At 39.0% G+C, this 23,501-nt stretch overlaps 1 protein-coding gene across 2 annotated transcripts in view; it reads left to right on the plus strand.

Moving 5' to 3' along the window:
* Nucleotides 1-4,689: 4,689 nt before the first annotated feature.
* LOC139476101 (glutamate receptor ionotropic, kainate 2-like) overlaps nt 4,690-23,501 on the plus strand; it is a 147,382-nt gene continuing 128,570 nt past the window's right edge. The window contains exon 1 of one of the 2 annotated variants that reach the window (XM_071259356.1): nt 4,690-4,726. The gene's annotated coding sequence lies outside the window, so the exon portion shown is untranslated. Of the gene's footprint in view, nt 4,727-12,210; nt 12,306-23,501 lie in introns of those variants that run through there. The other variant, XM_071259352.1, reaches the window with a different exon arrangement.

The following is a 23,501-nucleotide window of genomic DNA, read 5'->3' on the forward strand; positions in this document are numbered from 1 at the left end:
TTCAACAATATTTCACAAGGGACAGATAAACCGTCATTCCAAGTTTCGAATAGGTTATTCCAAATGATACCCATGGTTTGTGTTTTTGAGAAAGCGAAGAAGGAGAATGGGTTTTCATATCAGTAGTGGAAAGATCAGCTCAGTCAAGCAACTAGTGGAACGTCAGAAACCATGTGATGTCCTAAACAATGGTGACGTCATCTTTAACTACATGTAAATGCGACAATGCGTTGATGTGACGTCGCGTTGCTCTGGAACGCTTAGAAAACAATCTACCTCAATGGAACAATTAGAATGACCGAGCTAATCATCCGACATTCTAATGCTCGGTGAGATTAGCTGAAAATGATTACAATTAATTTATATTTCTGATTTTGATAACTGGACAAACCTATAATGACACTCAAACAGAACGGGAATAGTTGACCGAAAGCCTAGTAAACCCATTTAATGACAATATGGGATGCATCCGAATTCAACCTAACAACTAAGCACTATATTACAGATAAAACACAATTTTGACTCATGCAATCACTATTACTTTAGCAGGTCGTGTGTACACATTTTACAAATCGCGCCATGGACAAAACATCGATCGACACAAGCAATTTATCCTAACCAGAATCCAACCTGTTACATGTTATGCGCACCAATGTTATTTAATTGAAAAATGCACGAGTAGACATTCCGAATGACCGCTTTCATATATATGACATTTTAGTAATGCAACGAGCAATTTCTGTCATTCACTTGCATATATTATAAAGCAAAACAACCGGTGTTGAATATGTCTAGTCAAGGTTGAACAAGCAGTACGTGTTTTAAATTGTTATAATGTAGCGCGTTGCTGAAGCTTCTAAACATTGCCGGCTGTACATCTTCTTCAGCAATGTTCCATTGCCATATGTAAAGTGATGTCTAAAGAAGGCTCGAAGTAAGGTTGGATTATATCATGCGTATTCGTGATAGAATTGTAAACAGCACACAATACAACGCCTCTTGAATATACCAGAATGTGGATAACGGCATGTGTTGGATGAAGAGCCCATGGCCAGCCAATGACAGTCCCGAGGCCATCACTGCCAGGAGGCCAGATGGTAGGATTGGTAGATGGTTCTTATGTCTTTTGCTGAAGTCAAAGCTTGAATACTAGTATTCATATAAACATGATTGTCATGATTCGATCTATATCTACAACAGACCTAAAAGAACAAAACGGTCATTGCATGACTGCAAAGTTTGATTTTAACTTCACTTGAATTGAAACTTTAAGTAATCAGTCTTCATAACATAAGAGCTGTTTCTCCATTGAGGTCACCAGCTTGATACCTATACCTCCAAGGTAAGAGTTTCCACTTTCTAGCGAATTTACCACATATATGAGTGGGTGAATTCATTCAGTATTCAAATTTAATCAGAATGTTGAGATGTACTGATGACATTGTATTTATTCTGTCACAGAGTCTATATAAATTACATGTTATCTAATGAATTTAATTTTACAGTACAGTAGTATTTGAAGTGTGAAACCGAATTATTTTGCCATATGTTTGCGAGGAAGTTTCAAATTAGGTTTCGGAATATTAATGGTCCCCATTAACATTGGCCATATCAGCTAGAATGAGTTCCATTTACAAACTAATTCTTTACGCACTAGTTAATATCGGAGTTTTCACCTTAGAGCAATTGGCATATTCGGGACATTAAACCACATCAGTACTTCTTCTTTTGCTTCGCATGCAATGCTAAAAAGCGGGATGTATCTCAGAAGGAAAGTCACGATACTCGCTGACTGCTACCGGCAATGTGCCAAGTGCATTTCCGACCACTTGCCTCAGTTTGGATTTTATTTTTATGACCGATGGCTCATCGGCTAATTCAACTAAGAGACTTGTCATACGCTGAGAAGTACATCAACCAAAAACGTTTTTTTTCTGGAACGTGCCATCGAACGGTGTAGTTACTTTGCTCTCCTCATTTTCTTCTCTTTTATGCCACATTTTTATCAAAGTTTCAGCGATATGATGGTGGGTGCAACACTGGAAATTGGCTTCACCCATTATGCCAGTGTGGGGAATCGAACCCCGGTCTTCAACCACGCATTAATGACTAAGCTACCCTACTTTCCCCTCAATGGTCGACGTACTGTACAGCCTGCGCACGAAATGTGCCCCACAATCTACGTCAATGTAAGCACAATTTTATTTATGTTTGTTAAATTCCTCGCAACATGACAAACGATTGTTGAGAAGTGTAGACTACCAACATATAAATAAGATGATCGAAGACAGTTCGCTTCTTAGCACTCAACACCGGAACTCACTCTGAGGTGCTTTCTTCGTGTTTCCTGCTATTATTGTCCTGAACTCGTTTTTATTGTCATCGTTCTCACATCAGATAAACGCTTGACATCAAACACATTCTTGCCTTCAACTGATTGTACTGACAAACACATCGTTTCCTACGAGCGAGCAGCCTTTGTAACTGGGTTGCCCTTGGTCGTTATAAGCCATTACCCGGCTTGATGCGAACGTTTACAGACATATATTTCCTTTTGGGATGCTTTTGTGCGTAGAGCTTCTGTTTCATTTTTAGCTTTGACCTACACTGTTTATATTTTCTATCAGGTACACTTAGACTGATAGTTATATAAGGTCTGGTCATGTAATATGGAGACATGTAAAATAGTTTTATTTATGAAAACGAATAATTCTTGAAATATTTTCTTGGTTTCAAGCATTAAGGGAATATATACCCTACGCTTAAATAGTCATTATTTGTGTCAAGTTTATGGTTCTCAAATGTCTTTTGAGGCAGCAACATTTAATTTACCATGTATGTGTACATATTCAGTTAAACCAAGCAAAGGCCAACTCAAGTATACTCGATACATCATATAAGACTATAGGTAGGCTCCAGGTTGAATCCTCATTGAACCGTTACTGTACTAGGTAATAGGTCTTCAGCAACCCATACTTGCCGTAAAAGGCGACTATGCTTGTCGTAAAAGGCGACTAACGGGATCGGGTGGTCAGGCTCGCTGACTTGGTTGATACATGTCATCGATCCCAATTGCTTAGATAGATGCTCATGATGTCAATCACTGGATTGTCTGGTCCAGACTCGATTATTTACAGACCGCCGTCATATAGCTGGAATATTGCTGAGTGCGGCGTTAAACAACAAACCAACCAACCAACTGTAGGTAATAATAACATATACCCCGTTCGTCTCGAACTACGGATGACTGGATCTACACTTCATGCTCCGTTGTTTCATTGTATTTATTTGAGCAGAAGCCGATATTCTAAATAAATACCATTATCATGACTGTCCAAAATTCGTCTTGTCAAGATCCACTTAATTACAAGTCATCATTCTTACATTTGCCTTCATTCATCATACAATGTCCCTTCATCATAATATTTATGTTATGTTAAGCGTAGTAAAGTCCTATATGTCGTTTAGAGACTATTGCTATGAACTTTTAACAATCATGATACAAATACATATATCTATTTCGGGTTTTGCACAAATAAAAAAATAGACATAACATTTCTCATTTTTATAAAATTGAATATATATTTTTCATAGAAGTATGGTTATTTTATCATAACATAGTAAAAAGGTATGAACAGTTACAAATAGTATTCTTTTAAGGCAGCTAATTAACCGTACAAACTATTTATTACAAACACAGGGTAGTAATTCCAAGACTTTAAAAAAAAATACAAAGTGGTACATATGGACAAGAAACATGGAGGCAAAGAATTAGTATTCCTTGTGAATGAACAATACAAAATATCCAGACAAAAATAACTTAAGATACATGGAATTATCTTTTTGTCCAGCAGTTGAGACGTCACAAGACAATTCAGTACACAATATGTCCAAGGACCGAAGTCTGAGTAAATATCTGAGGCTCGGGTTGCACTTCAATAAGATGGTAAATACATTCGTTGCTCGACAGAACATCCATTTCATAAGGAAACAATAATGTTTTATCCTCGGCAAAAAATGTTGGAATTGACATCCGAATGAAATCTAACCGTTTTCCCTGTTTCAAACGGCCATCGATCGCATAATAAAAACACGACTGAAGGCAGCGTCCGGCCCTGACGTTGAAGATGACGTAATCATATACCGTTTCGCCGGCCGCAGTCCATACCGCAGGTGTCAAGGCAGAAATCCCATTGAATTCGCCACTTTTTCCTCACGAAGCAAACTTCAGACATAAATAACCCCAGCTCATAAAACTTTAAAATTCCCACAGGGCCACTATACATGTCCTTGCTCAGATTAGAGTGAAGATTTAGATCCGGACTTTCGACGGCGAGCTCTTATTCTTGTTAAAAAAGAACATTCAAATCAACTAAATCATTAATTTCCTACCCGCGTCTGTGACGTCATGTTGTCTTGAAATGAACACGGCAGGTACGTGCAGTAGACAAGCGAGTGCACAGCGCTGTGTCACGTGACTCGTAATGAACATGCACACATCAAATGCAGCAACCAAGTTGATTCACATGGAGATTATAGATTTATACAAGCAATCAAAACTATATACGACTGAGGACGGTAGATTTACACAGACGTATTCAGTGGTTGAGACGCAGGTGGTGTTTATGTATATATTCCGCCAATCTAGCCCGCATGGATACGTCTCTAAATTCCTCGAGAGCGTGTGTGTTGCAACCGTGTATCGTGCAGCCTACGTACGCTATCGGTGAGTTCGATAAATTATTGAATATTCATATCATATACAAGGAGACGCTTCAACATACTCTATATGCAACCTTGGATGTGTTGGATATGCACCAATGAGTCAAATCACGCAGGGAAGCCGGGTAAGCATGACTGCCCTGCAAATTGTGTTGGTTGTAGGAGATGACCACTGGATCGGGTGGTCAGGCTCGGGGACTCGGTTAAATGCCTGTCGATGGCGTGGATCGAAAGTCAAAGTATGAATCACTGTATTGTCTGGTCCAGACTCGATTATTTACAGGCCGCCGTTATATAGCTGAAATATTGCTGAGTGCCACGTTGAACAAACAAACAAACAAAACCAATGAGTTAACTTTATCCGTAGCAGTAAGATAACGTTATTAATAAATATTTTTACCTTGTTTCTATCACAATACCTGTATAGGACTCAATAACACATATGTACTGAATGCTCTTTTGTGTACGTAAAAAGATTTCAATGCACAAATTAGTCACACGGTCTGCACAGCTGTTTATATATATTTTATGTTGTGTCGTCATGATGTACGAAGTGCCGCAATTCGCTGTGCAGAGTAGCGTCCCTTGGGCACGCCAGAAACCTATACTTGTGGGTTCAAATCCCGGTTCGCCCCGATTATGTTTCTAGCACCGTACCCGTGCTCGTGGGTTTCACCAAAGTGGTAAGCGTCTAAAAACTGCTTCACTTCGGGTTTTCCTCCCACATTAAACTGACACGCCGTGATCTATGTGGAATAATGTTCAAAGCGGCATAACACCCAGCCCACTCACTAACTCTGTGCACTATATATCGTAACAGGGAAAATTTCGATATAGTCTTAATGATACCGAGTCTTCATGTCACCGAGTTTTCTTTGTAAATACTTGGGCACAATGCGACGTTGATTGTTATGAATTTGGAAATGGTTTTGTCGCTTCTATTTATATACCATCATCATAATTGTTCCAATACAATGAACAAAGCTAATTACAAATCACCATTGAAAATTTATATTAACTTTCATGCTGACATTTGCCTTCAGTCAACATATGTTACACGTACTGTAGTCCCCCATGGCGTGTCGAAACTGTTTGTGTAAAATTAATCAATATGAGATGCCACTGATTTTTGTCGAAGGAATATAGTTGCATTATCAAAATATGATAAACAGCTATCAACGATTGCATCTCTACTATTATGCTGCTGAAATTCAAGAAACTTTGAAACCAACAAACTTTTGTTCAGGAAAATTCTTTCCTGAAACTATAAATGTGACCGAGCCGAAGAAGAGCCTCAAGACGTGCAGTTTAACAAACATTTGCAAACGCAATAAACTGACACCGCGCAAGATTTATCTCTTTCCACACAAAAACAGAGCTTAAGAAGTTGGAGTTTGATTTGTCAGTAGACACGCCAGGAGGTGACGACTGGTGAAAACATACGTTATGGTGATTATGTAAACAGACGCTTAATTATACAGTATCATTTCGCGGTTCGAAGACTACATATCAAAATGGGTTTCAGACACCGCATACCACAACATTTGACATTACAGAACGTGACACATTGTGAATATGAATTTACGGAATTCAGAAATGTAAGAGGAAAGCGTACAGACATAGACCGTGAGTCGATATATTTCATGAAAACGAATATTGACAGCTGTTCATATTTCGATTCATAATAACAGTTTACGTCTTAAGATTTGAGATGATGCGCTTTCCACAGCTCGTTTACTTCTATTAGTGTTGCACCACAAAAACTACAGATTGATGTATTGCCTGTATTTCAAGTAGGAATTCTAAGCAGGGGAGCGCGGCATGTGGGCGGTACTGCAATGTGTAAATACGAATAACACTGAGAGAGGTCTATCAAAAAAATATCGTTTACGTGTCGGTAATGACGTGGCCATTTGGATCTCCTTTATCAAACACTTCCAGACAATAGGAAAACTGAAATTTACCCACCAGAAAGAAAACTTTTCAAAATTGCTTACATTTTGTATCTTTTTCCAACCAATTCTAACATTAAAATAAAAACAATAAATATTGTGTGATACGGCATTCGCAAATAAGTGAAAAAGCAATTTCTTACAGACGTGTGCAAATCATTTCATAATCGGTTAATCTATGACAGGGCTCAAGAAGTCTTTTCCATTGTCTCATGTGTGGTGATTTCTTCTTCTTAATTCATGTCACTTTCTTATCTAACCCCCACCCGACACAAACCCCATATCCATAGCCTTACTTCACAAGATTAAATTACATGTAGTTTACTGGTGAAGCTTCTTCTGAAAGTAGGGAGACTTAGAGAATCACACCTTGCCGTAAGTTCTTTCCTTCTTTTACAAAGGGAAATCAGCTCCAGCGCATATACAGACATTCACTACATACATACAGCACGAAGCAATTAAACCATCAACCGTCCTCCTTACTTGAGAGGGAACATAATTGTTGGTAACGTGAGTTATCCACTTGCAAATTGTACAAACCCCTCCTTCCATAAGCGCTAATAACTATGATAAAAAAAGAAAGTGGATGTGGCCTTCATTTGCATTTGATCTTGCAGCGTTTTTAAATGGTACATGGAAGTACTTTAGTGTCTTACAACACCCATATTCCTCGTGCAAAAGTGTCGAAATTGCAAGACGGCAATTAAGTTGAACATTTAAAGCTGTGTGCAAAAATGTAGCTCTTCAGACAACATTAAAAAGATATAGGGGGCGACGGTAGTGGCAATACGTTTTCAAAATGTCGAAAACATTATTTTTTATAAAACTTACTGAGACAAAAATCTTGGAATCTTATTCGTAGATGTAAAAATGACTTATCGGTAAACAAATAAAAAGAAGCTCCTCTCTGACACTGAAAATGAAGTAAAAAAGCGACCAAACTGTTTCAAAGTCACGAAATCTTAATTTTGGATCCAATAGGCAACCAAGATCAGATATGAGATAATGTCTCTAAAACAATAATAAAATTGTCAGTGGTATATTATATCATATCATATATTATACATGTTTTACACATGTCATGGCAGTGAGATAGCCAAATCAATTAGTAAAATGAGATTCCCTCTATTGATTATACATTGACACGGTCACACAACAGGGCGCTGACAACATGTGTGGTCATGTGTCGCAACAGAAGCAATGGAACAACACGCAGTTGTGTCGGAGAATACAGAAATCGACAGTTTACAAATGAATTTTAATTATTGTGAGAATGTATATACGTATTACATGCATCATATCCACTGTCTAGTGGCTGTTCTTATGTATTTGGGGGGCACGGGTGGCCCAGTCGTCTAAGGCGCCGCGATTCGCTGTGCAGAGTTTCGTCCCTTTGGCACGCCAGAAACCTATAATTGTGGGTTCGAATCCCGGTTCGCCCCGATTATGTTTCTAGGTTTGTCAGCACCATACCCGTGCTCGTGGGTTTCACCGAAGTGGTAAACGTCTGAGACCTGCATCACTTCGGGCTTTCCTCCCACATTAAGCTGACATGCCGCGATATAACAGTAATACTGTTAAAAGCGGCGTAAAACCTAATTCTCTCACTAACTTATTTATTTGATATCGACATTAGGGGTTATGTGCAAGCGTTGTTACTATGCAACTTGGAACAGGGAACAAAGTACGTAGTATGACTTACAAACTGAAATGATCCTACAAATACATCTTTCTAAATAGGGGGGCACGGGTGGCCCCGTCATCTAAGTTGTGTCCCTTGGCCACGCAAGAAACCTATGATTGTGGGTTCGAATCCCGGTTCGCTTCGATGATGTTCCCAAGTTTGTCAGCACCATACCCGTGGTCATGGGTTTCACCTAAGTGGTAAACATCTGAGACCTGAGACCTTTCCTCCCGCATAAAGCTGACACGATGTGATCTAACTGGAATACTGTTAAAAGCGGTGTTAATTCCAACTGACTCACCCATTCCCTATAATAACCAACGTAGCGTGTTATTCAACAACTCAAACAAATGATGCAAATATTGCTGACAAGAATTATGTAACGTCTTACTTCATTATAGGCAACAGATCTTCCTTGAAACTGTACAAGCCTTCGAATTTGCACAAGGTCAAAATGAGGTCAGAATGCGACTGAGTCTTTCACAATGAATTGACTGCGACCTATTTCACGAGACCGAAATAACTTGGGATCAGGGATTACTTTGTAATGAGCAGACATTTGTTATATTGAGTTATTTATGGCTAGCACAACTATGCTAGGCTCTTGTAAGGTAAAATATGCAAATTAGGTCGAAAATCTCCTTGTCGATCGCACTCGTCGGCAAGGGACCATTTGAGGTTGAGCGGTGATACGGTGATATGTACGTGTTGGGTCTTCACTAAAAACATAGGATAAGAAATGTTCTGCTGATCAGCTTTATCGGTTTGGGCAAATATTTCATTAACACTTATGTTACACTACTATTTTATCTAAAATATCTAGACTACCAGGACGCTGAAATTTGTCGCTGACATATTTATTGGATGTTTTTGTGTTAAACCCTTCATCGATCTCAATCTCTCGCATATCTCCTCTATATTATGATGAGAAAACGCCCACAATCGGAAATTATGACCGCGGTGCACGAGACATGTCGGCTAATATCTTGAGCGTCTGTCGAAAAAAACCCTTTTCCATTTAAAATTCCATTTGCAAGTAAATGATCAGTGTTCGGCCACGCATGCGCATTTAACATAAAGGCGACGAGTTTTTCCGGTCCCTTTGCCTATAGCCCTACAGTTGAAATATCGAATGTTCTAGGAATGGCCTCGTTTTGAAAAAAAACTGGTTATCCCCCTTTATAAGAAAGTGAATCTTAATATTTTCGGTTAAGGGTTTTAGATCATTCAGGTTTTCGGACATACATGTAGAGGAAGAAGATCTGCGTTTCTAGATTGATATGGTCAAATTCAATTTTCTCCCGAACGTGACAATGGATGGCATAACGGCACGAACTAAACTCCAGACAGGGTGATGTGGCGGAGCGAAGAGCTTAGAGTGTTCTTCTCATCGCTATAGCCACCCATCTTTCTTCAAACCCTACATCTAATGTAATGTAATTGCAACCGATCTTGTCTACCAGACAGAGTGTACTCTTCAAAAGCTCCCAAAATTTAGATATTTGAAAGGCGTTTTACCATTTTAAGCGAGTGTAGGGGATCGTATCCCGTAAGTAATTAAATTCTTAAAATAAAAGAAAACTTTTCTTTTCTGAGTATCACAATATTACTATTTCTCACGTATGTGTTTGTATGAAGACCGGCGTTCCTCTCGTCCATAAAGTGATGCGTTTATGATAATGAAACGAGGGAGGTGTTTTACCATAATATACACATCTCGACATAATTTTGAGGCTTGCATTAAATGCACCAAAACCGTCTCCACTCAGTGAGTTTATGTGAAACAATTATGCGTTCTGACATAATTGTAACGATAAGCTATAACACACGCGTATAATTGTCAAAAAGATGTTGGCTCTCGATTATTTATTCAACCAGCACTTGAAATAGGCCTAGTAATACCAACACGAACACAGTAAAATGAAATGGGACGACGAAGCCCAAAACACAAAATAAACACAAAATTGGATTGCATTTCTCCATGAAAATAATATTTGATCACTGTCAGGGTCACTCTTGGAGTTAACCTGGTGTTATTGATTTCCCCTAAAGATAGTTTTTAGATGAATTAATTACAAAGATAAATACTACAATCGATAACAGTTTACTGTTGCATGATACTTAAATTATGTCACAAAGCCACACCTATCTCCTATCTAACCATAGTTACCTGACAAATTGACTTATTTTGTCGCTATAGTCGTGTGTTTTCAAATGCTAATAAAACCTTCTTTTGCATTTCATCTGATTTATTGAGACTCTTTGAATATCATGTTCACCAGGATTTGCACATATGCAGTCTTCATTTTAAGGAGATGGCAATTATATGTGCCAGACAGCCAAGACAAAAGCTAATGACGCTCTAACATTAAATGAATAGTCTGATACTCAGTAAAAACGAAATAGGAACCCAAGATAAAACTATTGACCTTTGTTATCCAGAGTTTTGAAGGTCGAGAGCGTTTTCCAAATACCACACAAGGAGGTTGGACTGGTGTTGTTTTTTTCAAGAGTAACGATTCAGTGTTCCCTCTATAGACTAATGTTGAGTATTGCTGTAATTTGCCCCATAAACCAAATGCGTGGTTCGCAGCATGATTGATCAGGGGGTATTACTGTCTATCCGCAAGCAGTATCCTAATTACACGTTCCAGCCCTGACAGCCATTTTAGGGAAACCCAAATTATCTTTAAAGCAAACTGGAGGTCTATAATTTAATTAGCAGAGTGTATGCCTCGGTAGTGTCTAGTTATTTCTCTGCAAATAAAGACGCTTTGCCAGACATCCTGAAAAAAACCCACGAGTTGGTTTCCTTCTGAAAAGCTGAAACAACCCGTTGGACTAAAGACGTTCATTTCAGTTACGTGGGACTTAATCAATAATATTTGTAGAAGATATTATTCCATAGCCTCATCAGAATCCAAATCCATTGCAAAGAAATACCTTTGTTGGTGATCTGTAATTTCTTCTAGCCAAATCGAGGCTTCCTGTTTGGACAGTTGGATGAAGAGAGTTATTTCCCTGTAGTGTCGTCGTCGGTACGCCTCTAAAAATGACATGCTGATTTCGAATTCGGCTCTAAAGACATACTTCCTGCTTACATAATGTGTATTTGATGAGCCTCAAGTACAACTATGGTGCTGTGTACATTTGGTTCCTTTTACAGAGGTCGACCCTTGCCAGTGTGGAAAATGGTCTTGTCTATAAATGTATCATGTATATATGGCGAGCTTTTTGTACTGAACCTCTGCCACACTGTCACAGTTATTGAGATCAACGTCTCGGTTCCGTAGATACAGCTGCATCACATGTGGTCTCTGAAATATGCGCAGTGGCACATGTTCACAGGAACTCGTATTCGAGTTGAATTGATAGATCATTATATATATAATACAAGATAGTTGGAGTGACAGTTTGCTGAAGCATGTTTTGAAAACCTAGAAAAAAGTAAGCACTGCTCACACGTCAACATCTTCCCATAATTTTTAAGGAATTAGGAATTCATGAAACCCGAGTATGACGAATGATGATTCAGATACGCTTCTGTCAACACAACTCCCCAGGCAGACTAGCTTTCGCGTCCATCTCCCAAGTCAAAAACACGTCCCTTTTATGTAGGTAGCAAAGCTGTTTTGTCAGTAGCCTTGTCCATATACATCATTTATCAGCTCGACAATGGCATTTCTCTGTATACAGACTTACCGCACTTAGCCCCGGGGTAAACAAGTTCATGAGTAGCGAATCGATTTCGTGATATTGAAATGTCTGTCAGAAGGTGATTTCAAGCAATTTGAAGGACGGGAGTTTGGTTGATTTTATAACTGAAAGCCACTCATCGGAATGACAAAGTTTCAATCCAGTGCGACATGCTATGGATCAAACATGTGGTGTTCCAGTATATAGAACACATCTCTGATGTCACGCCAGACTGCCATGCAACGGATGAGGTATGGTTAAATGTCATGTTTTTCAGATTGGAGAAAGTCCACTTTCCAGACGTGTTGTAAATATATCAATCACATTTGCATATCCCGATAGACCCTTAGTCATCTTATTAACACTCAGTGTTTATCAAATAGCAGAATATATCAAAACTACCAGGCTGAATATATTGCTGACCATTTGTTTTCCAGAAGCGATGACACGAGGATGAACGCAAAGGCATGTTATATTTTAGATGTGATTCTCAAATGATTTCAACTGGTTTCCTCTTTACGGTCAAACTGAATTAAAGTAGTTCGTGAAAAAATATTACAACAGTACGTTTCAGTCATAATGTTTTCATGATCATGAAGTCATTATGTAGCAATGGTATGTCAATAGTACTCCTTTATCTGACGAGGGTATTGGACATAAGGTGTGTGTGTGTGGTGGTGTGGGGGGAGGGGAGGGTTTGGGTGTGTGTGTGTTGAGGTGTGTGTGTATGTGTGTGTTTCGCTCTCTGTGGGTGTGTCTGTGGGTGTGATATGGTGACCGTGTATGCCCTGCGACACTTTGAGAATTTTCCCTACATTCCTTCCAAATTCCTATAAAAACAACACTATAAGTGTTTAACTCAACTCCCCCATATACTTGTCTATTATCTGGCTGCCCGGCAAGCCTACCTCGTTGTCCACATTATGTGCCTTGTTTGATGGCGTTTCAATAACGTGTGCACTAAGTCCAGAGGGCTCATCAAAGTAGTGGTGAAATGGAAAATACGTTTTTCAACATGTCTAACAAATTAGATAATGTTTATCAACTGTGTAATTATGTTTACTGTTATGAGAATGTTTGGTGATGATGCATGACGTTTAAGCCTGGGCTGAGAGAAAGTAGGAACATTAACATTGATTTGAAAGGCGTTTTCTCGATTACTATGATGCTAAGAACGTGTTCATATACTGGTGAGACTCCCCGTGGCGGTGATGTTTTATCATAAAGCATAAGTAAAGAATTTATATCCTGAGTACTTGAGCAACAAATGATCGTAATTATTGACATACTTCGTCATTCGATCGTGACATAACTTTGCACAACGGTTTTAAACTTGGATTACCATGTTTACTTGTGATGGCAGTGTTATTATATTACCCACTTGGGTTAAAAATAAAATTGTTGTGTCTCCATAGTAGCGAGTATCAGAGCTGACTGGTCATTTTGCTGCAACGCCGTGGTATAACTGGAATACTGTTAAAAGCGGCGTTAAACCCAACTCACTCACTCATTCTGCTGCATTGCACAGAAGAAAAGGATGTAACGTCATTAACGTAATGTAACGTCATTAACATAGTGAAATCAAAACGTCACCAGAATTACATGTTGTGACGTAGGGAAAGTTTCTAAGTTTCTTTTGGATACTCAGTAGATTTCAAAATTGTCTTGAAGTTACAATGGTTCATGTGCAATAACCTTCAAGAATAGTCTTGAAGCCTTTCATTCACCCGAGAAAGACAATAATCAACTCCTCGTTGCTCGTTAGTTAATCTCTTCTAAATATATAATGAACACCATCTCCGTGTGATTTTCCCAACTTTTCACTGCAATGATACAACATATGTACACATATCACATGACCTTCACCCATAGTGATCTTAGCTGATTAATCGATGACATTACGTCTGAAGACTATATGACAACTAATATAATTACTGTGCTAGCATGCCATGACCTAGTTACGATAGGGCCACTAATAAAGTTGACTATATTAACCCATTATATTCAACGTGTTACTCTGCCCTCGCGCTGAGACGACTGGAGCATGTATGTCAAAGGCCTCCCGTTGATATCAATGAACATTAGATCCCTTATTTGCAAATTGTTCTTGCGCGACATGCAGCCGTCCCTAATTGCAAGCTAATACATGATGATAGTCTAACATACCAATCCTTCATATCTGGAGCAGTTAATTGTGGTTGTGGTGACATATCACGCATTGAAGTGTGACGCTGAAATATTTGATCAGAATAGGGATAAACCGATGTGGATGAATTATTACCAGAAACATGTGGATGTTGTATCCTGCATGCATACCCCCTTAACTCTATTTAAAAATTGTCAATATTGTGTCAGTATCTGTGCATGTGTGTTGTCGAACTGTTTGTCTACTGCGATATATTTAGATACGATTATCCGTTGATCATGGACCAATGCTAGATAAACCTGTCTCTGTTTGTTTGTTGTTGTTAAAGCTTCACTCAGCAATATTTCCAGCTGTGTGACGCCGGCATGTAAATGATTGAGCCTGAAACAGGCGGCTCATCCGTCGGGGGACAATAACATGCAATCAACCAAGTCATTTACCACGCTATCCATTTCGTCGCGCCAACGACAAGCAAACGTTACTGGGGAACGATTCCAACCGGAATAATGACAGGAGAACAATTCATAATGTGGTTGCCTCCAGGTTATCACATCGCAGGGTTTCCATGTGTCTGAATACTTTCAAAAAGCAGTATAGGCGTACATATAGGTATACTTATTTCTCATCTCAGTCACCGGCTCTAAACAAATGAAGACGAAATTCTAAAATGTATACTCACGAATCGACCTGTTACAGTCGTAATATAACCCTTCGTTAACCTGGTATCATCACTGATTTTCAGTGATCCAATTATATAATTGTAACCACAATTTTGTCTTTTACGCCCAACGGAATCTGTTTCGGCGAATGGTCGAGTTTGGTTGTTGTCTGGCGTTGACGGTTTATATTTACATCAAAGATTGACACTAAAACGAATCTCCCTCCCAATTCTAAGGAACAGCGAACTAGATTCACACTGCAGATACTCAAAGAAAATACCATTGAAACACATGTATCTTGATAAATGCATTTGTAGGGTTATCTGTTTCTTCCAATATGAATTCCTATTCGTCCGAATATGTAGGTTCATTTCAATTGATTTGCTTGTGTTACGCTATCTGAAACTGATTTTCGACAGTTCTATGAAGAGGGACGTTATTTGTATCCCCGGGAAACAATGCTCGCACAAACCCGAGAAGGAAACTAGTTCCCTGCAAGCTAACAGCATCCACACAGTAACATGCTAACTTCATTGAAGCAACAGACAATCCCATTACGCTAGTTGCAAGAATACGGAACAATCTGATGTTCTGTGGTTTGGGGGTATCAATGCATGGGGTGGGAAAAACATCCGATGTTTATTTCAACAAAACCTGACGTTTCCACGAAATACCCATCACGTATGTCTCGGGGAATATTGGTAACCTTTTTTTCCTGAAGTCAAGCCGGATTATTTTGACATCAAACTTTGTAAACGTTCACTACATATCATAACAGACCTGGGCTGCTGGTCTATCAGTTCATGCACAAGGTAACCTAACCTCTCGATCTCTGTTCATCAGTCAGCGATAGACTCACCGAGGCCAGGTTCCGCGTCTAGATGGTCTATCTGTTGTTTGCATCTTCAGGACGATGAGAGATCACGCGGATCAATGCTGTTTAACGTTTCTCCAAGGCAAGAGAAAATTTCTTTAGTTGCAATTGGAATTGGGGTCTGCAGACATGTAATTGTGTATGTATTTTAGTTCACTGATTGACTATGTTGACTCGTCGCAGCTGCACGTTGTGGCACAAGGGAGATGATTGGTGATTAGGGTAGGTCAACAATTGGTTATTTTTCACAGTTGCGTGCCTGGGACACATATAGAAGAACTGTGTAGGTAAAGTGTAACATACTGTGTATGCGTAACGTGGGCTGAGGTCTGACACATATACAGCTGCAGCAGCAGTGTCGCGATACATGGGGATGAGGAACTTTCGTATTGTCACAATTTTACACATGCTATATGAATATATAACACTTATAGCAACTTCTTTTATTCGCTGTTATGACGTATCAGAGCTACTTCTTGCTTCTTCATCAGGTGATGCTTTCACGTCGTGGCAAAGAATAAAATAAGTTGTTATCCATAAAAAAGTGTCATATGTTCATGTTCTTTCAACTTCTAAGTGCCTATCAAAGACTATATATGCTATACTTTGGTAATTTAACATTCTTGTCATTTTCATCTTGAAAATCACTACAAATATATCACTCAAATTTTGATATCGACACTGAGATGAGGCCTACTATTTACACACCCGTGCCCATGTAATCGGTGTCAAATTGATCATGGGAATTTTCCTGAGTGTCAACAGTGAGTTATTGTCAAAATGATTTCGCACATACATTATAATGATATGACGCATGTACTAAAAGTATACTTACCTTGATCTGTTTGATGTAACAATAATGTAGTAACTATGGCACTGCCAGGATGAGTAAATACATCGTTGTCGCAACTGCCTGGGACACATATATTTGCCATCTTGATCTGGAAAATGTATAATTATCATTATGTTTAAGTAAACATGAAAACTTAAAAGTGAGTTGATTATATGTTGCAGTAAATATCAATTATCTTGCTTCATGTGTTACATCAAGAAGATATTTGTCAGAATTATCTGGTATAGATAGTAGTATCATCATAATTTAGGACATGTCATTTCACCACGCTGAGTTGATAATAGTGATTTGACACATTGATTTGGTTGCTACATGTAGAAATAATCCAGGACACATAATAATTTTACTATGATCTGAAACTCATGATATTTTGACAATGGTCTGAAACAAGTTTTACTGTCACAACGATCTGGGACATATGCTAACTGGTCTGGAACTGGTCTGGGACACTATATTGTAACCATAATCTCGGACATGTGTTTTTGTCTCAAAGATCTGGGACACATGGTAAAATCAAAATGATCTCAGCCATGTGTTATTGTTACAATAATCTCGAACATGTGTCATTCTCAAAAATAATTTGGGACACATGGTATTGTCAAAATGATCTGGGAATGATATAGTGCCAATGATCTGTATAATTAAAATGATCTCAACCATATGTTACTGTCACACTAATATCGGTCATGTGTTATTCAAAATGATCTGGAACACATGATCATGATATTGTCAAAATGATCTGGAACACATGATCATGATATTGTCAAAATGATCTGGGACACATGATCATGATATTGTCAAAATGATCTGGGACACATGATCATGATATTGTCAAAATGATCTGGGACACATGATCATGATATTGTCAAAATGATCTGGAACATGATATTGTCACAGTGATCTGCCACAAACGCTGTTATCCTATGACTCGTTGTCACAACAATCTGGGACATACGTTATTGTCATAATGACCTGGTACATACAAGAATGCTGTTATTATCATGTTCTAGACTACATCATGTTATTGGCACATTATCTGGCATATGCAACATATTTTGCCATAGACGTATATGTGACTTGCACATTGTGAATGTGTGTCACATCATCGGTGCTGTAAACAAACGTCCGTGTAAACAGAAACATACACTCCACACACACATTGTTGACAGAATGATGGTACTGATGGAAATGCCTGATGTAATATAAACCGGAGTATATATCCCTCAACTTTGCGTATCGGCATGATGAAGGTATGTTTCGTCTTGGCTACATCGAAACTCGAGTCGGAGCAACAAATATATTACAAACGCATACATAAAAAAACAGATTTGATTCTGTTGTCATGATGATATTCATCTGACATTAATTAATGTTCATCCTTGAGGTCACAACCAGACTCTTCGCGCATATCTTTATCTCTTGTAACCGACCCTACGTGTACATGATAGTAAACAGAACTATTCCCATCCATTCTCGTTGTGGAAAAATGAGCAAAATCCTTTATGCCATAAATACCACGAACTAAAAAAACCATAGTTCCCTTGTAAAGAAACATTGCGAACACGACAACAAAGACATACCTATCCTACTGACCCTTCAAGAGAAAGAGGACATAATATATTTTTAAAGGAATTATTCACCAGACAAACCAAATTAACATTTACTTCACTTCATACATGGAGCGGTCGGGTAGCCTAGTGGTTAAAGCGTTCGCTCGTCACGCCGAAGACCCAGGTTCGACATGGGTACTATGTTTGAAGCCCATTTCTGGTGTCCCTCGCCGTGATATTGCTGGAATATTACTAAAAGCGGCGTAAAACCATATTCACTTACTCCATCAATTCATACATTCGAAAACAGAAAATCATAAAGAAAAAATTTATACAGTAAAGTAACACTAATTAACGTTTACTGGACTTCATGCGTGCGTAAACAGAACTGATAGATGAGACACAACGTTTGTGACATGTACCAAACAACGTTGTATCATGATAATGCTGTTAGTATGATGCCCAGTAGGAACGTAACAAAGATCGTCCTTATTCCAGCTCATCGAAAGCTCTATTTTTGGATCATTTTGGAATGGTACCCTACGAAACCCCGAAGGCTTCCGGGTCTTTAATGAGGGTTATATTCCTCTTACCTAAATGATGCATTAGGAAATAAGTCGGTCAAACCATAACGGTTCGTCTTGAGGCAGTGCATTATTGGCTTGCCGCAAGTGGTGACTGAGCGAAGGTTTGCAGTTTCAAAATTGGTTTTGCATTGCTGGTTGGATAGGTTTTTATGGTGAAAAAGATTCTGCCGGCAACATATATATATAATGTCATGTTACCGGCAAAAAATAAAATAACTGATGAAATGATAGTGAAGGTGTATTTAATTTCGGGTGTGTAGATCAGTGGCTAGTGTGTCTACCATGTTGGGCGATACATTCACGACACCTCGATGGCACACTGTTGATTAACTTGCGTATGGTTGCCTTTGGTATTGCCAACCATGAGGACATGTGGGGACTAAGCGGGTCTGGCTAATATCCGTATTCCTTCTAGTCGGAGATAATCGGTGACGACCTGGGCACGATGAGGTCAGGCATGGTCATTTTGCAGTTTTCTGCCGATAATTCGAGCAAATTGAACAACGACATGACGCAGAATTTCGTCAACATATTGCCGACCAGTCCAATGTCCATTCATAGTAACCAGATCAATTCGCCTGTCATGTGTGAAACCGCCCCACACCATGTCACTACCGCCTCTAGAGTGATCATCGTCCAGAAAGGTTGCCTTCGCCTTCCTGTTATTGTATGGAATTCTCTATTGAGATGGAAGCAGTTTTGAATCTATTGCCTCGTGCCATTACTGTAATCAGGCGAACTATTCTAGGTGTATTTAAGGGCCTACCAAACATGATTTGCCAAACATTCGGGCAACTTGGGATATTGAAGCCATGTCCCATCGTCTAAATGATATTAAATATCTATATATCGAGCTATTCGTGATCAAATTCGAATTACCACGGTATTTGATATCGTTTAATTTTCAAACACAAGATATGGTACTTTCAACACACTCTGCACGATATCAATGGCCTATTGGTTACATGTTTTACAATTAACACTCGCCGGTTTACATATCATGTTCATTATCATCCAAAGACCTCAGCCCGCCTCCGTTGTCTAGTGGTTCAGCATCTGCCTGGAGAGCGAAAGGTGAAGGGGTTCGATCCCCGGCCGCATCGTACCAAAAGGCGTTAAAAGATTGTACTTGTTGTTACCCTGCCTGCAGTTCGGCTCGGTATCAGTATACTGTCTCTGAGTGGGGTATTCATGTCAAACTGCGGCACGGTACATCAGTGGGCTAGGACTATGGAATCGACACTCGTTCTGGCTAGTACAAGCACACACACACACACACACACACACACACACACACACACACACACACACACACACACACACCATTGGTGCAATAATCTTCAACGCTACGTTCAACCCGATTTCATCTCACTTAATAGCTGAGTATTCAGAAATACACGTCATGTCTAATCAGACAATGTTGGAGACAGGCATCTTGAACAGACGTATAATTTGACCTGATGCATTGCCTAATTATGCTTGTTTACATGTTGTCTGGTTCTGTATACACATTCAACAGAAAGTAGTTCAATCGAATAAATGACAAAGGCATTCATCATAATTTCGATCCTTAATGGCATTAAACATATAAAGAGGAAAATCACAGTGTTATATTGGACAAAAAATTAAGTACATATCCGATGCTTGTCAGAATTATCTGCCGCAAGATCCTTTACATGCAAAGCATTGTGGGAAAGTGAGGCATTTATCTGTGGTCGTTTGACTGCTTCAAAGTTCTTAGAAATAACGCGAAAAAGAGAAACGCTTATGATTTTCGTTGTAGGTGAACGAGTATATGATCGGGCATGTTACGCTTTGCAGATTATTTAAATAAAATCATGGCCTGAGAAGAAAACCCCAAATTGACGCATGTCGAAGGCATTTATGCGGTAATACCCACGAGAACGCATATGGTGGTAACAGACAAAGAGACATATCGGATTCAGACCAGTCGGGACGCAACTGTACACAGTAACTTGCGGCCACTCATTCCACTTGGCCCCCACCCCCACATGCTGTACAGGCAAGTGTTACGTGTGATAGTTCGTCGCACTTTAAATAATGTCAAGTGTGTGTGATATGCATGATCATTCCACATGTTGTCGCCGTGGTACGCCTAAATAGTGAATTAAAGTTGTGTGTACAATACGATCGCGTTTGTTGGGGAACGAAGCAGGCGAGATATATAGCTTACCACAAACGGAATTTGTGACAAGAAAAGTCGAGAAAAGTTACTTAAAATGACTGGACGTGTTTTAGTGGAAAAAGTCTACTTTAAAAGTATTTGGTTCTTTAAACAGAAAACATGGCGATGAAGGTGATGATAATGAGAAAGATTGGAACACGGACAAAATGTCATTTTACGGCATTAATATGGCATTTCCGTTTGCAGATTCTAAGTAAACAAAATCTTACTGAAATGTATGTATTAGGGAACAGGTGCGCGTTTCAGATGTAAGAAATAACACATTCAGCATCCATCATATGCTTATGATAAGAGTGAGTGATTTCGTTGAGACATCTGGTTAACAGACACATTTGGAAGTGTTACACTGCGCTCTTCGTGAGAGGTTTCCACAGTTGTTTGGTTTCTAGATATCTCCCTCCACCTGGCTCGCAGGTTTTTCTTACAAGTGATTAACAAGTAAATGTGTAAATATGTCTGTTTTGATCAATATCTCTGCCCTTTCCTTGCAAAAGGCTTGTTTTTTATAATTTCTCTGAAGGTGTAGGCAGCTTAACTTCAAAGTGATTTAAGAGCACTCACCCACGGCCGTATGGAAGGATAGATTAATTAGCAAGGCTTTCAGAAGTAAAGATGTATTAATTAGTTCAGAATGTGGAACACATACTTACAGGCGAAGATGGTCCGATATACAGATTTAAATATACATCTGTCAGGGGTGGGGGTGGGAATGGGGTGGGGAGAGGGACGATTTAATCGCTGTTGATGGCTTTAAGAGTGTCAGTTAACAAGCGGAATGAGAGGGGCGTTGGGGATAACTTTAGACACTAAACCCAAGGAATGGTGAAAAAAATTGTACTTTTTCTTGGCACAATTGGTGTTCTTGGTATTCCTCCCTGAAAGTAACGATGAAGATATTATTTTGAATGGAGTTTAGATCATGAAGTGTCAGGTATTAACCCTTGCGGTTAACCGATGCAGGCGGGCTGCTTCTTGTGAAGTAAAGTGAGTTAGTGAGTATGGTTTTACGTCGGTTTTAGCAATATTCAAGGAATATCATGGCTCGGGACACACGAAATGGGCTTCACAAATTGTAACTATGTGGGAAATCGAATAGGGTAAGGTGAACATATAATGACAAAAGTATGCAATATATATGGGATAATATTGTTTCTTGTTTAACGTCGCACTCAGCAATATTCTAGCTATATGTCAATAATTGAGTCTTGACCATACAAACCCGCGAATAATATCATGAGCAACGCTCTACGCCGTCGGGAACGATGCCACGCAATCCACCACATCACTGAACCTGACCACCCGATCCAATTTCACGACCAGCATATGTTGTTTGGGACCCATTCCAATTCTGAATCCCAACGGCTATTGGTGGAATAGGTATTTCAGAGCTAAATTAAAATAATTTTCATTAATAGTAATCTACTCTATCTGGTCAATGGAAATGTACAATGTATGACATTGTCCACCAAATAAATGAGTGAATCGGGCTTTACCCCACCTCCAGTAATACGACGCCGACGGACACCAACAAGGAACCCCACGGTACACATTTTTTAACTCGAACCTAATTTTCGGCGTGACAAGTGACCCTACCAGTCAGATAGTAAAGGGTTAGCACTCTCGGGTATGACTTGAACTACCCACGTAGAGACTGAAATCTTTCTTCATGGGGGCTATCAGCAAGTAATGTATCAGCGGTAAGCAACTGATATCAATAGTTTGAAGTCACCGTGTGCATGCGATAACCTGTCTTCATGAATCACCGTGATGCTCTTTTATCTATGCTTCTTCTTTCGTTACTTCAGCGTAATTAAAGTAACATACCCGTGAATTTAATTCGGTTTACAAATGTGGTACATTGATAAAGGTATAGAAGACATACAGAGACAGTTGCAGACAAACGTGATAATGCATTCAGCTGTTGGCATATTTGAATCCGACCATATATTTATAGATAACCTTTTGTAGTAAAAACATGTATAAGATTTCTTGATTTCATCGTCATATCGTCTTAGACTCTTCGTTACATGTCATTATCGGATTCAATCAAATCAAATCAAATAATATCTGCTGAAGAAAACAGCAACAACATAAAACAAGAATCACATCTTGAAGAAAATGACACATATGTAAAAAATCCGAGAATTAATGTCCCTCTGGTGCTTTCTCTCCGTTGCTATTCCAGTGATTGCTTCTTAACATACGCGTAGCTTCATGTTGAATATCAATTATCGTTTCTGCATTTAAACCATAGACGAATACATGTGACCCCATAGACAGCACGTATATCTTCTTACCAACTACAAAGATACGAATGAATCGGACTGCAAGTGAAGTATGGGTAATTCCGCGTGTATTTAATCACTGAAAGAAACTCACTAGTGGTTTTTAACACGTCTTAACCACAACTGACTTGCTTCAAAGGCTACATATACAGAAATAATCACCAACAGAAAATACAGTGTAAGGTATTAAATGGAAGTCAACATCTTAAATAGTAAGTAGACTAAGATCAAAGTTGCAATCCGTAAGCTACACACTTAGTCGTGTCGTGTGTACATAGTCTCTTCGA

This window comes from Haliotis cracherodii, unplaced genomic scaffold, assembly GCF_022045235.1.
Source record: "Haliotis cracherodii isolate W230 unplaced genomic scaffold, xgHalCrac1.p SCAF_3, whole genome shotgun sequence".
Lineage (NCBI taxonomy): Eukaryota > Metazoa > Mollusca > Gastropoda > Lepetellida > Haliotidae > Haliotis > Haliotis cracherodii.